The 15,705-nt window shown below is 33.3% G+C and overlaps 1 protein-coding gene across 2 annotated transcripts in view; it reads left to right on the top strand.

The window, feature by feature from the left end:
- al (aristaless related homeobox) overlaps positions 1-15,705 on the top strand; it is a 180,159-nt gene that overhangs the window by 77,959 nt on the left and 86,495 nt on the right. For both annotated transcript variants that reach the window (XM_075295908.1, XM_075295907.1), the window contains exon 2: positions 4,212-4,266. The gene's annotated coding sequence lies outside the window, so the exon portion shown is untranslated. The remainder of the gene's footprint in view (positions 1-4,211; positions 4,267-15,705) is intronic.

Here is a 15,705-nt window from a genome sequence, read left to right as displayed (position 1 = left end):
TTTTTAATGCGAAATGTAGCAGTGCTACACTCCGTTGACGGACGGATAATATTTAGCCTCTAAGGTGCTGAGCCATGAACGAAGTTATGTTTCCGAGTCGCTCCTGTCGATTCAATTAAAGATGTAGTAACAATTTTAGCGGCACGTAAAAATAATCGCAATCTCAATCGGCATCTTAGGCTGGATGCTGTGCAAACTTGGATTGTTTTAACGTCAACACAAGCAACATTATTATCAACAGTGTCAGCGTCTTCATTTGAGTCGATTGGGCTGGGGCCATACGAAGAAACACAGCAAATATGTCTGGAACAATTTGGTAGGACTACTGTGGGACCATGGAAATGTTGCAAAGAATTCGAAAGACCATATTTATTGGGCTACACTTCCGAATTAAATTTTATGTACGCTATGTTCGAGGTTAATCAGTAATGTGTAATCTAAGAAGATGATGGCAAAATAACATCTTTTCTCCAAAACGAACTTTTAGACCAATGAAGTTAATGTACGTATCAACAGTTACCTATCAACAAGGATTTATTTGCCTTTAAAGAGACAACCTCAGACAAGGAACAAATATGATAACTCCAAATATGTTTCATAAGCATAATGCTTATGAAACGCAATATTTTAAATGTACTATAATTATTAAGTATTTATAAAATTCGTGTTGTAATGTTGAGTTATTTTTTTTTTTTATATATATATTTTATTTACTTTTATTGATACACCTCTTCTGTAAGTTAAAATGAACTAATTTTGAAGAAAGTTGAACTTCGTATAGCGCCAAAGACATTTTTATTTGTTTGAACGATGTGGTTTTCGTAGAAATTAGGAAGAATGCATTCTATATTTTAGTTAATATTTTCCTATATTTATGTAACACTATACTACAGAATAAAAAACTTAAGTGAATTGAATTCACATGAATGATTTTATTGAACTTTTTCCATTCATTTGGACAAATATTACATATTTGTAGTAAAACTTTTACTTCAAAATTAGAACTGCTTATTTACGTTTTTAAATACAATTTTACTTATTTATATAGGTGCTTTGTTCTACAATAAAAAACATGTTTTTTTAATATATTAAATATATTTATTAAAATCAACAGCATCGTCTGGCCTTGAAATATAAGTTTATTATTCCACTATTTCCAATTTCCATGTATTGATATCAAGTGGAAAACCTAATTTTTGCAACTTCTACCTCTCAGTTTTAATAAGTTGCTTCCTAACGATTTTCAATACCTACAAATGTAAAAAATCATAAACCAATTTGCGTTTCCTTAAGTTTTGAAAGAATTGAACACTTTTAGTACGAGTGAACTAAAATATTTTTCTAAGCTAAGTCTTATTCGTATGTATGATAAGCTTCCTATAATAAACGAAGTCAGATTTATCATTTTATAAGAAAGTTTACTAAATTTATGGAAACTCGGTTTTAAAGGGTGGTTAAAATTTCAAGGGCCGATGTTGATTTTGAATAAAACACAAACTATTTAGGAAATTATTGTAATTTTATTTTATTATGATATATTGGTATTACTCAATTATGTATGGAACAAAATAACGGGCAAATGGACGCCGCGACCTCGGTGGCACACCTTCATCCGATGGTCCAAATTTTCGATGACGCTGAGGCATAATGGAGGTTCTATGCCGTTAATGTGCCGAATTATCTCATCCTTTAGCTCTTGAATTGTTGCTGGCTTATCGACGTACACCTTTTCTTTCAAATAACCCCAACGAAAAAAGTCCAACGGTGTCAAATCACATGATCTTGGCGGCCAATTGACATCGCCATTACGTGAGATAACACGGCCATTGAATTTGTTGCGAAAAAGAGCCATTGTTTCGTTAGCTGTGTGGCAAGTGGCACCGTCCTGCTGAAACCACATGTAGTCCACATCCATTCGGGCCATAAAAAGTTCGTTATCATCTCACGATAGCGAACACCATTCACAGTAACTGCCTGACCGGCCTCATTTTGGAAAAAATACGGCCCGATGATGCCGCCAGCCCATAAACCGCACCAAACAGTCACTCTTTGTGGGTGCATTGGTTTTTCGACAATCACTCTTTGATTCTCATTCGCCCAAATGCGGCAATTCTGTTTATTGACGAATCCACTGAGGTGAAAATGTGCCTCATCACTGAAGATGATTGTCTTCGAAAATTGATCATCCACTGTTGCCATTTCTTGGAACCATTCTGCGCATTCACGACGTCCATGGTTCAAATTGAGTAAGTCTGAAATAGAGAAATGTCAAGTAAAATTCGGAAAAAACTTGGCGTTTAGGTGTGGTTCACATTCAACATCGGCCCTTACAATTTAACCGCCCTTTAGTTCGGTTTTTGTTCATTTTTATGAATGCATGGTTATCAGTGAATAAAATTTTCTTGTTCAGTTCTTATACCCCGCGAAGAAATCAGTATTAGTAAAATTCCATGTCTTATTCTACACCCTCAAAAAAAATCGCCTCTCTAACATATGTTCCAAACATATTTTGCAGGAAGCACATATATTATTGGATACTGCTAAAACATTAATATGTTTGTTTTATGTGAACATATTCTATTTTTGGAAGCATTTTGAGCCAAAAATATTATATGCTTGGAAGAATTTTCCCCAAAGAAGATTGTGCTCATTCCCTAACATAATTTTCACTTCCACGAAATTTTTTAGTTCTTGGCACCTTTTTCTGTAATACAAATAATGTTGAAGAAATTATTCAATTTTATAATTTTTTTAAATTTTGTCTTTCGCCTGGGCGGAGAATCGAACCGAGGACCATACAGTTTGTAAGCCAACACACTACCACTGAGCTACGTAGCTGTTATAGTCACCAGAAGACAATTATCGTTATAAGTTACATTTATATAGCATAGTTTGCAGCGCCCACGAGCCCATGCAAACATAACATTATTTAACAGAAACATACATGTGTTGGCAACGTGGAGCAGTGGTTAGCATGTCTGCCGTACATGCAAAGGGTCGTGGGTTCAATCCCTGCTCCGACCAAACACCAATTGTTTTTTTTTTAATTTACACATTTATATTTATACTATATTAAATTTTTATAATGAAACTTCGAAATGTGGGTTATTAAAGATTTATAGTCAGAAACAGTGCTTGATATAAACGAAATGGACTGAGCTTTTGGATAAAATATTATTTTTTTATTGCAAAAATAACAATTTTGTAATAAAAAACTGGTTTTGGTATAAAAGTTTGATATTTTGGAAGGAATTCAAAAACTCTAACAAAGGAAGAACGTGGGGTCGAGTATAAACATACATAAATAATTTTATAATATACACAAATTAAATAATATTTAGACTTAAATTAAATAATATTTAGACTTAAGCGTATAAAATTTTTGGCCTTATCATAAAGCAGTTTCCGAAACAACATATAAACGGTTTCACAGAAATTGCTCTCTTTCGATTCTCTCGCTGTGTTAATTTGATATCTTTCGTCAACCCTCCCGGTTTTTATCTCTATTTCTTTCTCTATACTCTCTCTCTCTCTCTGTCGCTCTCTGAATAAAATATCACAACATATATATGTTTACCCGAAATTTGTAAATTTATATATGTTTACATTCACACATATAATTTTTATGAAACATGCATGCCCCAAGCATAATATATTCTAACATATTAACATATGTGTTCGAAACATTTAGTGTTAGTTTGAGAACATTACATGTTTGCACTTAAATATATTGTGTTTAAAAATTGTGCCCGAAACACATTTTGTTTATATCGAAACATATGAAAAACATATTTTTCTAACAGTGTAGGTAATGAACTATTCCTAACTGCTTTCCGTTTAGGATTTTTATTATTTCACACAAAAAATCAACTTAATGGAAATAAAATGGCTAAATTAGATTTTTGAAAATTTTTTCCTTTAGTTTCGAATGCCCTTTTTCTGAGTGTAAGAGTAATATATAAAACTAATTGTATGTATAGCTTAGTGTTTTTATCAGTAAAACACCTGCTGAAGTTGGAAAGCATAAACATGCGAAAAATACCCATCTGTATTAAGTGATATTATTTATATTTCCACGGTCTTCATTTGTAAGCTGATTGTATAATATTCTATTATTTGTTTATTTATTCATCGACTTATCTAAGTGTGAACTGCTATCAATTAATTTCAAAATTTTAAAAATAATTAAATTACACAATTTATATTTTCAGGATTACTACACATCCGTAGTGTGAACTTACAAGGAAAATTATTCGAAATATTCATGTAAGCAACAATGAGATATATTAGAAAATTATATTTAAATGTAATAACAAATTGAAAGCGAATAAGTATATACGACCGTAAGTTTGGCCAGGCTGAATCTTATGCACCCTCCACCATGCACTCAAAAAAAGTGAACTCTCCATTTCACTAAAGCCAATTTAACTTTATTTTAGTTCATAGAATTATTTGTTTGGAGAAAGTTTCCTTTACTCTAATAATTTTTTGCGTAAGTTAGTTAAATTAACTAAAAATGGGAAAAAGTTACACATAAATTAAGCTAAAGATTTATTAAATTCATATTTCTCAAAAATAGTTAATTATTTCTTTAAATATGTAAATTTCACTACCATTGTTTTCCTTCAAACTACAAAATTTTCTTTAACAAGTGACAAAAATTATTTATGTCTAATAAATTTTCTTGAATTTGTCGAAAAATAAAAAGTTCGTTTGTAATAGGTTAGGTTAGGTAGGTTGTAGAGGATGACATAAATTTTTGTGTTGAAATAGATGTCCACTTAGACCAGTATAGGTCCATTGTGATTCCTCGATGTGATCTTTCCATCTTCTTCCTTCCGATGCGGTCCGCTTTGTCCCAGAGCCCGTTCTCTTTGAAAGAAATCTCAGAACAACCAACCAGAGGCCCTGATGAATGCAAGTATGTTCCTTAAGCTGCACTCCCGCAGATCAGTGAGAGCCTGAAAGAAAAAGGAGCCCAGTATCTTATTTCTTCTAAAGGATAAAGCTGGACACTGGCACAGGATGTGGTACGAGTCCACTGTAACTTCCGGGTCCAGGCACCATCTACAGATATCATCAAGTGTGTTATGTCCTGTTATGATACCAATCAGTGGCCGCAATTCTTCTCTGTTCATCGACATCAAAATTTCGCAGTTCCTACGTTTCTTTTCGTCCCATATCAACTTGGTTTGCTCGCAACCATCCGAAGAAACCCAGTGTCTTCGCCATAGTTCGTCATATTTGACCTATACCCTGTAATGATAAGAAAATAGTGGAAGAAAAACGTCCGCTAGGACATTATTCGTTCCACGAGCGCCCTCCTTAGCCAGCACATCCGCTTCCTCATTTCCTATTATCCCATAGTGCCAGGTACCCAGCACAGAGTTATATTATGCTGTTCAATGAGAACAATGAGTTCTCTACGACTGCGGCTGACTACCTAGGACCTTATGTCAGCACTGCACAATGCCTTTATAGCTGCCTTATAGTCGATGAAGAAGCTGATATCGCTTTTGAATAACGGCTTTATCAACAGCGACTTAGCAGCCTTTGTGATCGCAGAAATCTCAGCCTGAAAAATACTGCAATCACTATCCAGCGTGTAAGACTCCCTTATTTCTAGTTCACTACAATATATTCCGCTGCCCGTTCCTTCCTCCATCTTTGACCCGTCCGTATACATGTTCAGGGTTTCGAAGGGTATCCTCCGTTTGTAATACTATTAAGTTAAAATTTTTTAAAAATGTTCAAAATTTTCTAAACATAACCAAAAGTTTTCTTCCTGGTGGGTTCACTGTTTTTCAGTGTGGATTGCGTATTTTCAGAAGAAGAAGAAGACTGTCATCCACAATTGAATTGCTGGGGTTGTGGCAATGCTAAGATATTTTATAACTCCTTATTTGTCTTCTAAATTGTAGGTTAGTCCATGGGGGTTTATGTTAAATACCTATATACGCCAATTCAGTTCTTGATCGGTTTATATAGAGGAGTCTATAAATAATTATGAACTGATATGAACCTATTTTCGCACGGTAATTAGAAAGCCTAATTTGGTCATGGGATCGAAGACCAATATTTTGATGTGTTACCAACGGAATGACAAAGTTAATCCTATGGTGGTGGGATGATGAAGAATGGTTCAATTTGAAATGAATAATTCAAGTATTTGCTCAATTTAACTCAATTTTAATTAACCCAGTAACGCCCAAAATGAAATTGCCGGACAAAAATTTACTTTATCTAGACTAAATAAAAAGATATAAATAAAAAGCGGAAAATTTATTATTCACTTTTTAGCAAAAGGGGCGTCCTCATGTGCGGACATTGGAGAGATTAAGTATGCAATTCTCCAAAGTAGCTTCCTTTAACACAAAGTGTTTTAGTGCATAACTGACATCTTTAGCAACACTTTGCGTGGCATACAACATATCTTAATTGATTTGATTTGTGTTATGACCGTTATTTCTTCAATCTTCACCAACTAATTCTGACGACGGATTTCGATGTCAAATACGACCTAGCGATATAACTCCTGAAAGATAATTGGTCCCTCGGATTGTTATTTTCAGCTTTGCACAGTAAAAATGCAAACGCCACGCATTACTTACTCCTAAATTTATAATATATGTAAAAAATACGCCACCACCACCTCCTCTTATGGACACCATAAAGGCTAATGGACTGATCCATTCGATATACACCTCCCATGTCATGGTTGTAATTAACAAAGAGTGTAGTAATTTGGAGGTCCATCTTCTCCCAAAAAATTTGGTTCCTGATATATGATAAAATTTATTACTGATTTCCCATTGTGCCCAAATGTGGACGGTCCGATACATTACCTTGAATGAAAATTTGAAATGAAATTTTAAACTTTTATATTACAATAAACTTACCAGTTTTATCTACACACAATCGAGATATTATATGCGAAGAATTATAGATTTTAGATCACTTGGTAATACAATTTAAAGTATTTTACGAAAGTTATCTGAATAAATAACAAGAATAGAACGCACTGAATATGGCACTTGTTTATCAAATGCGACCACGTGTCTTTATTTATAGATCAGATGCAGTATAAAGCAGTCATAAGTGTATTTACAATTACAAAATAACGGGTAGCTCATAGTTGTATGACTTTAAACAGATGGGTTAATGCTATTGATAAAGTTTACATGACTGTTTGCTTACATTGGTTAAATTAACTGAATAAGGGCAATAGTTATACACAAATTAAGCATAAAGATTTACTAAATTCTTGTCTCCCACAAAATTGATCAGAATTTCTTAAATTTTACCAATAATGCGCCCATATTGAACTTCGTATAACACTGAATACATTTTTGCAATTTGCAAATCCATTTTGTGCGGTCTAATAAAATTCGTATACTATTGATTACCGTGAAATAGTATATGAAATATGAAATCACGAAATTTTTTTTCTGAATATACTGATCACTTTCGAAAGTAGATTATTTCAACATTTGACAAATATGATTTGGTACTTATATGAATCTCTTCCAGTGTAGAAAAATGCATCTTTCCATCCATCCATCCATTTACCTGTGATTGTATCTGACATTGTTTTCTGCTGCAAGTTAATCGAATCGAATGGGATATCAACTGAACTACTATAACTCGCACAATTTTGTTGGTCGTTCGCATCTGAAAAGCAACTCAATGATCTCTATAGCAAATAGTCACTGAAAAAAGCCTTGAACAAATAAGAATCAGTTAATAACTCAACTCATTTCATATTTCATGATGTTATGATGTTTATGACAGATATATTATGTTAGCAAATTCTTCGCATGTCCAAGTGACAATTTCAATTTGAGAAACATTAAATACGACTGACTCATTTATCTGAAGAAGACTAATTATCTTCATACATAGTTATGAAAGGCGAACTCTCAGCAATAGTCATCAAAGCATATCATATACACATTTAGAAAAGTATGATTTGTTTCGAAAATGAAAGTTGAAAGAGTTGAATAGATAAAGATTTCGGTAGGGTATTTACAAAAAAGAGTTAAATAAAATGTATTCCGTCTATATTCCGTTTATTTGTTACAAATAGGATTTGGCCACAAATAGAGCTCTTATGTCCATTATTATTTAAACATGCCTCTACTACTTCTACTTCTTTACTCCCAAACGATAACTACATGCTTTTGGCTGTAAACAATTGTTTCGAAGAAAACTATAGTATTTGTTTAATAATAATTGACGTCTATTATAAGCAAATATTCTAAAATTTTTCCTTTTGTCTGGCGGACCATAAGATTTGCAAGCAAACACACTATTCATTATACAATGTAACTCTTAAAGTGACCCATTCTTTAAGTTAAAGTGAACTAATTTTGAAGAAAGTTGAACTTCGTATAGTGCCAAAGACATTTTTATTTGTTTAAACGATGTGGTTTTCGTAGAAATTAGGAAAAATGCATTCTATATTTTAGTTAATATTTTACTATATGTACCACTATAATACAGAATAAAAAATTAACTGAATTAAATTCATATATGAAATGATTTTATTAAACTTTTTTCATTCATTTGGACAAATCTTTCATATTTGTGGTAAACATTTTCTTCAAAATTAGAACTGCTTACTTACGTTTTTAAATACAATTCTATTTATTTATATATGTGCACTTTTTCGTCAATAAAAGACATGTTTTATTAATATATTAAATATATTTATTAGGAATCAACAGCATCGACTGGCCTTGAAATTAGTTTATTACTACTTCAAATTTCCATGTAATGTTATCAACTGTAAAACGTAATTATTTGCAACTGGTACCTTCCAGTTTTAACAATTTGCTGTCTAACGATTTTGTCCTCCTTTTACAATTTCAATACCTACAAATAAAAGAAAATCATAAACCAATTTTTACACAAAAGGTTAGCGTTACTGACTATTACTTGATAATTGATGATTCACTAATTTAAAACAACAAATATTTTTTATTTTTTAACTAGTATTTATTATATTATTTTTGTTTTCTAACAATTTCTCCGTATATCATAACAACATGATTCCAACTGAAAAAACAACCCACGCGCAAACATATCGGACATACCGATTACATCGATGACAGGTATCGATTACAGGTAGATAAAAGAAATATAGGAAAATTTCCTATACTGTAACAAGTGTGTTTCCTTAAGTTGTGTAAAAATTTGCAACTGAACAAGGAATTTTTATTCACTGATAACAAAGCATTCATAAAAATGAACAAAAACCGAACTAAACCCGAGTTTCCTCAAGTTTAGTAAAATTTATTATAAAATGATAAATCTGACTTCTTTTATTAAAGAAAGTTTATCATACATACGAATAAAGCTTAGTGCAGAAAAATATTTTAGTTCACTCGTACTATGAAGTATTCAATCCTTTCAAAACTTAAGGAAACACACTTGTTACAATATTGGAAATTTTCCTATATTTCTGTTATCTACCTGTAATCGATATGTCCGATATGTTTGCGAGTGGATTGTTTTTTCAGTTGGAATCGTGTTGTTATGATATACGCAGAAATTGTTAAACAAATAATATAATAAATACCAAATAAAATATATAAAATATTTGTTGTTTTAAATTAGTGGGTAATTGTTCGTTCTTTTAATTGTTGCGCATATATAACAAACAATAAGTCTATCAATGTGCGTGATGTGCGTGTATAAACAAAGAAAACACCAACAGAATAACAACCCCTTTATTCGTCTTCATTTTGTAATTTTCAATTATCTGGTAACATTCAGTGACGCTAACCTTTTGTGAAAAAAAAATTGGTTTATTATTTGTTTTTATATTTGGAGGTATTGAAATTGTAAGAGGACAAATTCGATAGGCAGCAACTTTTTAAAACTGAATGGTAGAATTTGCAAAAAATTAAGTTTTACAGTTTATTCTTGATAAATATATTTAATATATTAATAAAACATGTATTTGATTGAAGAAAAAATGCACCTGTATAAATAAATAAAATTGTAGTTAAAAACGTAAGAAAGCAGTTCTAATTTTGAGGTAAAAGGTTTACCACAAATATGTAAGATTTGTCCAAATGAATGAAAAACTTTAATAAAACCACATATGAATTCAATTCAGTTAAATTATTTTATTCTGGAGTATAGTTGTACCTAAATATAGTAAAATATTAACTATAACATGGAATGCATTCTTCCTAATTTCTACGAAAATCACATCGTTCAAACAAATAAAAATGGTTTTGCAGCTATACGAAGTTCAACTTTGTTCAAAATCAGTTCATTTTAACTTAAAGAAGGGGTAACTTTTTCTGGGTGGAGTTTCACAAAACTGTTGCTGATAAAAGTTTGAAAATTTTTAAGATTAAAAAATACTATAACAACGAATATGACATACATATCATTTGTTTCAGTTTTTTAAACAGTTTTTTACGTATTTACATTTTTAATATATAAAAACGCACAACAATTTTTGTGTTTGCAAAGTGGCGTCTATTCAAAACAGTTTTGTTTGTGTACACTCATTGATTTTTCTACCTGCGTTCAGTTCATAAAATTTTTAAGACGTACATGGGATAAGCAAATTTTCGAAATATATTATCAAATTCAACTAAAACCAAATTGGTTCTTGTTTTATGAAAAATGAGTAAAATGTAGCATTAGTTTGACGATTAACTTTTTTCTGTGTACTTACTTCAAGTTTAAATTTCAAAAATGGGTTTAAATTGTTTTTTTTTTTTGTATAGAAAATTAATTTACTGGCTGAGTAAACACAGTGGACTGTGTAGCAGCCAGAGAGTAGAAACGTGTTGTTTTACAGGTCATTGAACATCCGCAAGCTTACCAAGCTCAAGAGTGTATGATCAAAGGAAGTAAACAAGTTATTACTTTATACCGGGGCATAATTACACTAATTAAGTAATAATCTTTCGTTATGGCTAAATGAAAAACATTCGCAATGACATATTCCAGCGGTTGGTGGCCACAAAGACCTAAAGAAGTAATGTCTACTTTATATGTTGTTCTTTTTTATTACAGATGGAATTGGAATTTTTTACTCGAGAGGAAAATTAAAAAAAAAATAAAATGCTCAGCAAATATGCAACAATTCCACTACAATTTAGTGAAATTCTATGAGCGAAATTCCTATAAACGTACATTCACCCAAATATTCAATCGCACAGTGGTTTTAATATTTTAGATAAATTACTGTTAAATGCTCTAAATTAATATTAATATTCGATTGCTTTGAATGATTTAAGCGGAAAACGTAGAAAGGAAAATTTATTCCATTATTATGTTTTAGTAAATGATATTCATGCCACGATGCAAAGTGTTTGTTTAAAGACTCTTTTAAGTGTTTCAAATTTTTGACTACTTTGTGAGAAACACCAGTATCATTTTACTTAATTTTTCACTGAAATACCTTCTTCCAATGATATTTCCGAATAAAAGTAGTATTACATGTATAACAACGATTACTAAGGTATTCAGGGTAATAGCAGGTTTTGTTGGATACATAAAATTGTATAGCTGGGCCGTTGTCGCCTACAAGGTGGCGTGAAGGTTTATTTTAGAAAATGTTCACTAAAATATCTTCTAATTGCATCATGTTACAAATAAGTTTATACTTTTGTCAAATTGAATATAGGTCAATATTTAACTATAATCAACAAATTTTCATGAACTAAAATGAAGTTAAGTTGACATTAGCGCCCCATTTTTTAAGTGTATGTCCGTTCGTCTGTTGAAATCACGCTAACTTCCGAACGAAATCGACTATCGACTTAGAACTTGGCAAAAGTAGTTGTTATTAATGTAGGTCGGATGGTATTGCAAATAGGCCATATCGGACTACTTTTACGTACACTAATAGAAAAATTTGCGTTCTAAAGGGTGATTTGTTAAGAGCTTGATAACTTTTTTTTAAAAAAAAACGCATAAAATTTGCAAAATCTCATCGGTTCTTTATTTGAAACGTTAGATTGGTCCATGACATTTACTTTTTGAAGATAATTTCATTTAAATGTTGACCGCGGCTGCGTCTTAGGTGGTCCATTCGGAAAGTCCAATTTTGGGCAACTTTTTCGAGCATTTCGGCCGGAATAGCTCGAATTTCTTCGGAAATGTTGTCTTCCAAAGCTGGAATAGTTGCTGGCTTATTTCTGTAGACTTTAGACTTGACGTAGCCCCACAAAAAATAGTCTAAAGGCGTCAAATCGCATGATCTTGGTGGCCAACTTACCGGTCCATTTCTTGAGATGAATTGTTCTCCGAAGTTTTCCCTCAAAATGGCCATAGAATCGCGAGCTGTGTGGCATGTAGCGCCATCTTGTTGAAACCACATGTCAACCAAGTTCAGTTCTTCCATTTTTGGCAACAAAAAGTTTGTTAGCATCGAACGATAGCGATCGCCATTCACCGTAACGTTGCGTCCAACAGCATCTTTGAAAAAATACGGTCCAATGATTCCACCAGCGTACAAACCACACCAAACAGTGCATTTTTCGGGATGCATGGGCAGTTCTTGAACGGCTTCTGGTTGCTCTTCACTCCAAATGCGGCAATTTTGCTTATTTACGTAGCCATTCAACCAGAAATGAGCCTCATCGCTGAACAAAATTTGTCGATAAAAAAGCGGATTTTCTGCCAACTTTTCTAGGGCCCATTCACTGAAAATTCGACGTTGTGGCAGATCGTTCGGCTTCAGTTCTTGCACGAGCTGTATTTTATACGGTTTTACACCAAGCTCTTTGCGTAAAATCTTCCATGTGGTCGAATAACACAAACCCAATTGCTGCGAACGGCGACGAATCGACATTTCACGGTCTTCAGCAACACTCTCAGAAACAGACGCAATATTCTCTTCTGTACGCACTGTACGCATTCGTGTGGTTGGTTTAATGTCCAATAAAGTAAACTGAGTGCGAAACTTGGTCACAATCGCATTAATTGTTTGCTCACTTGGTCGATTATGTAGACCATAAATCGGACGTAAAGCGCGAAACACATTTCGAACCGAACACTGATTTTGGTAATAAAATTCAATGATTTGCAAGCGTTGCTCGTTAGTAAGTCTATTCATGATGAAATGTCAAAGCATACTGAGCATCTTTCTCTTTGACACCATGTCTGAAATCCCACGTGATCTGTCAAATACTAATGCATGAAAATCCTAGCCTCAAAAGAATCACCCTTTACAATCGTGAACGGACGGTGTCAAAATGTATCGGAAAAGTTCACAAAAAATTAAAACGGACTTTTGACGATTTCGTTCACGATTTCATGGACGATATACGTTTTTCTTTGGCCATGAAAATTCTTAAAATAATCGACCACAGGTATGACTTGCGGAGCCTCTTAGAGGAGCAAATCAGGGGGATCGTGGTGTTAGAATATGGCCTCTAACCACGCAAAAATTGGTTCATAATTATATATAGCACCCATATAAACCGTTCCCCCATTTGGCTTGCGGTGCCTCTGGAAAAAACAAAATTCATCCGATCCGGTTGAAACTTGGTACGTGGTGTTAGTATATGACCTCTAACAACCACGCAAACATTGGTTCATATTGACCCATAATTATATACAGTGCACTCGCGGTAACATGAACACCGCCTAACGTGAACACGCTTTTACTTACACTAACTACTCCGTAACGGTGAAAAACATGAAATTTGATGTTAAAGGCAGATTCACAATGCCAAATACAATTTCAAATACACTTACGGAATTTTTTAGTGATCTAGTTTGGCTTTTTTCGTGAATTTTAATTATTAATTTAAATTGCTGATATTTTTCCGATCTCTTTTTTCAATTTGTTCATGAAATTAAATTAAGTTTTTAATATTACTAATAACAGAAATAAAAGACCATCACTCTAGACTAGAGGTGTGCACGTGACACGAAATTGTCGTGACTCACGAAAATTTTCGTGATTCGTGCGTGAGTCGTGATTAACAAACCAAAATGTCGTGCGTGAGCGTGAGTCACGAAAATAATGTCTTCGTGAGTGTGCGTGAGCAACGAATTACACTCACGAAAATATTCCTGCTCACCAACATAAAACTCTTAAGAGTTAAATTCAATTACAATTTTAGTGACACCTGGGATGTTAAGAGTTTATTAAAACACTCTCGATTTTAATAATGCTCATGTTTTCAGACACTTCGGTAAGGTAAATTAATCATAAAATTATTCGTGAGTCACGGTATTTTTCGTAAGTCACCGTGGTGCAATGGTTAGCATGCCCGCCTTGCATACACAAGGTCGCGGGTTCGATTCCTGCTTCGACACAACAACAAAAAGTTTTTCAGCGGTGGATTATCCCACCTCAGTAATGCTGGTGACATTTCTGAGGGTTTCAAAGCTCCTCTAAGTGGTTTCATTCCAATGTGGAACGCCGTTCGGACTCGGCTATAAAAAGGAGGTCCCTTGTCATTGAGCTTAACATGGAATCGGGCAGCACTCAGTGATAAAAGAGAAGTTCACCAATGTGGTATCACAATGGACTGAATAGTCTAAGTGAGCCTGATACATCGGGTTGCCACCTAACCTTCGTAAGTCACGACGTTTTGGTGCGTGAGTGCGCGTGAGTACAAATTTTCTTTTCGTGAGTGTGCGTGAGTCCTACCAAAAAATATCGTGCATGAGTGTGCGTGAGTATGATTTTTCAGTCGTGAGTGTGCGTGAGCGTGAGTAAACTATTACTCACGTGCACACCTCTACTCTACAACGTGTAAAACTCCCGAATATGGCTATGTTTTGTTCTGAAATTCGATTTATTAAAAAAAATACGTATAAATTGGATGGATGGTTTTAATTATATGGCTTCTAACAACCATGCAAAAATGAGTCGCAATCGATACATAATTATATATAGGCGCCCATATAAAACGATCCCCAGATTTGATTTCCTGCACTCCCCGCAGATGCAAATTTCATCCGGTTGATATTTAGACCTCTAATAACCGTGCGAAATGTGGTTCACATAGGTTCATAATTATTTATAGTCTCCTCTATATAAAGCGATCAAGAACTTAATTATTTTATGTAGGTAATTATTCTGCCAACTCAAGTTATTCGATTATAGATGACAGTCTTTAGTAGAGCTATCTACGCAATCCATGGTGGAGGGTCCATAAGATTCGGCCTGGCCGAACTTTTGGCTGTATATACTTGTTTATTTATTTCGTTTTTTATAAATTAAGTATCCATTACAGACCATGAACACTGGTTGTTGTTTTGACAACATATGGTGTCATTTTATTGTTGCCAGAGTGACTGTTTGACACCACATGTTTGTTGATTCCTTTTCATGAACGGATCGTTTTTAAACGTGCCCGCCGTTCATGATTTTTTCTATGCGTGTATGGGACCGGCACGCTAATCCTCCATTCACGTGACTCACAACAAATTCACGAATGTCACATTTCCAAACCAGGATTGAGCAAAAGTAACAACCCAGCGAAAAAATTTGGAAGTTCTTCCAAAGGCACAACTTTAAAAGCACTTCCAGAAGATGCACTTCCATTGATGTTCTTTATTTTAAATACCCAGGAAGTTCTTTTAATTCAATTCGTTATATCTTGACTTGTTCATACTTTTAATGGGTAATTTTAACTTTTTTTGTTTCAAATAGGTTAAAAACAGAGTAAAAATTCATAAAATGGTACAAATTTTGTCGAAAAAAATGCTAAATTC

This window comes from Haematobia irritans, chromosome 2 (assembly GCF_050003625.1).
Source record: "Haematobia irritans isolate KBUSLIRL chromosome 2, ASM5000362v1, whole genome shotgun sequence".
NCBI classification, from domain to species: domain Eukaryota; kingdom Metazoa; phylum Arthropoda; class Insecta; order Diptera; family Muscidae; genus Haematobia; species Haematobia irritans.
This window is presented reverse-complemented; position numbering and strand designations above follow the sequence as displayed.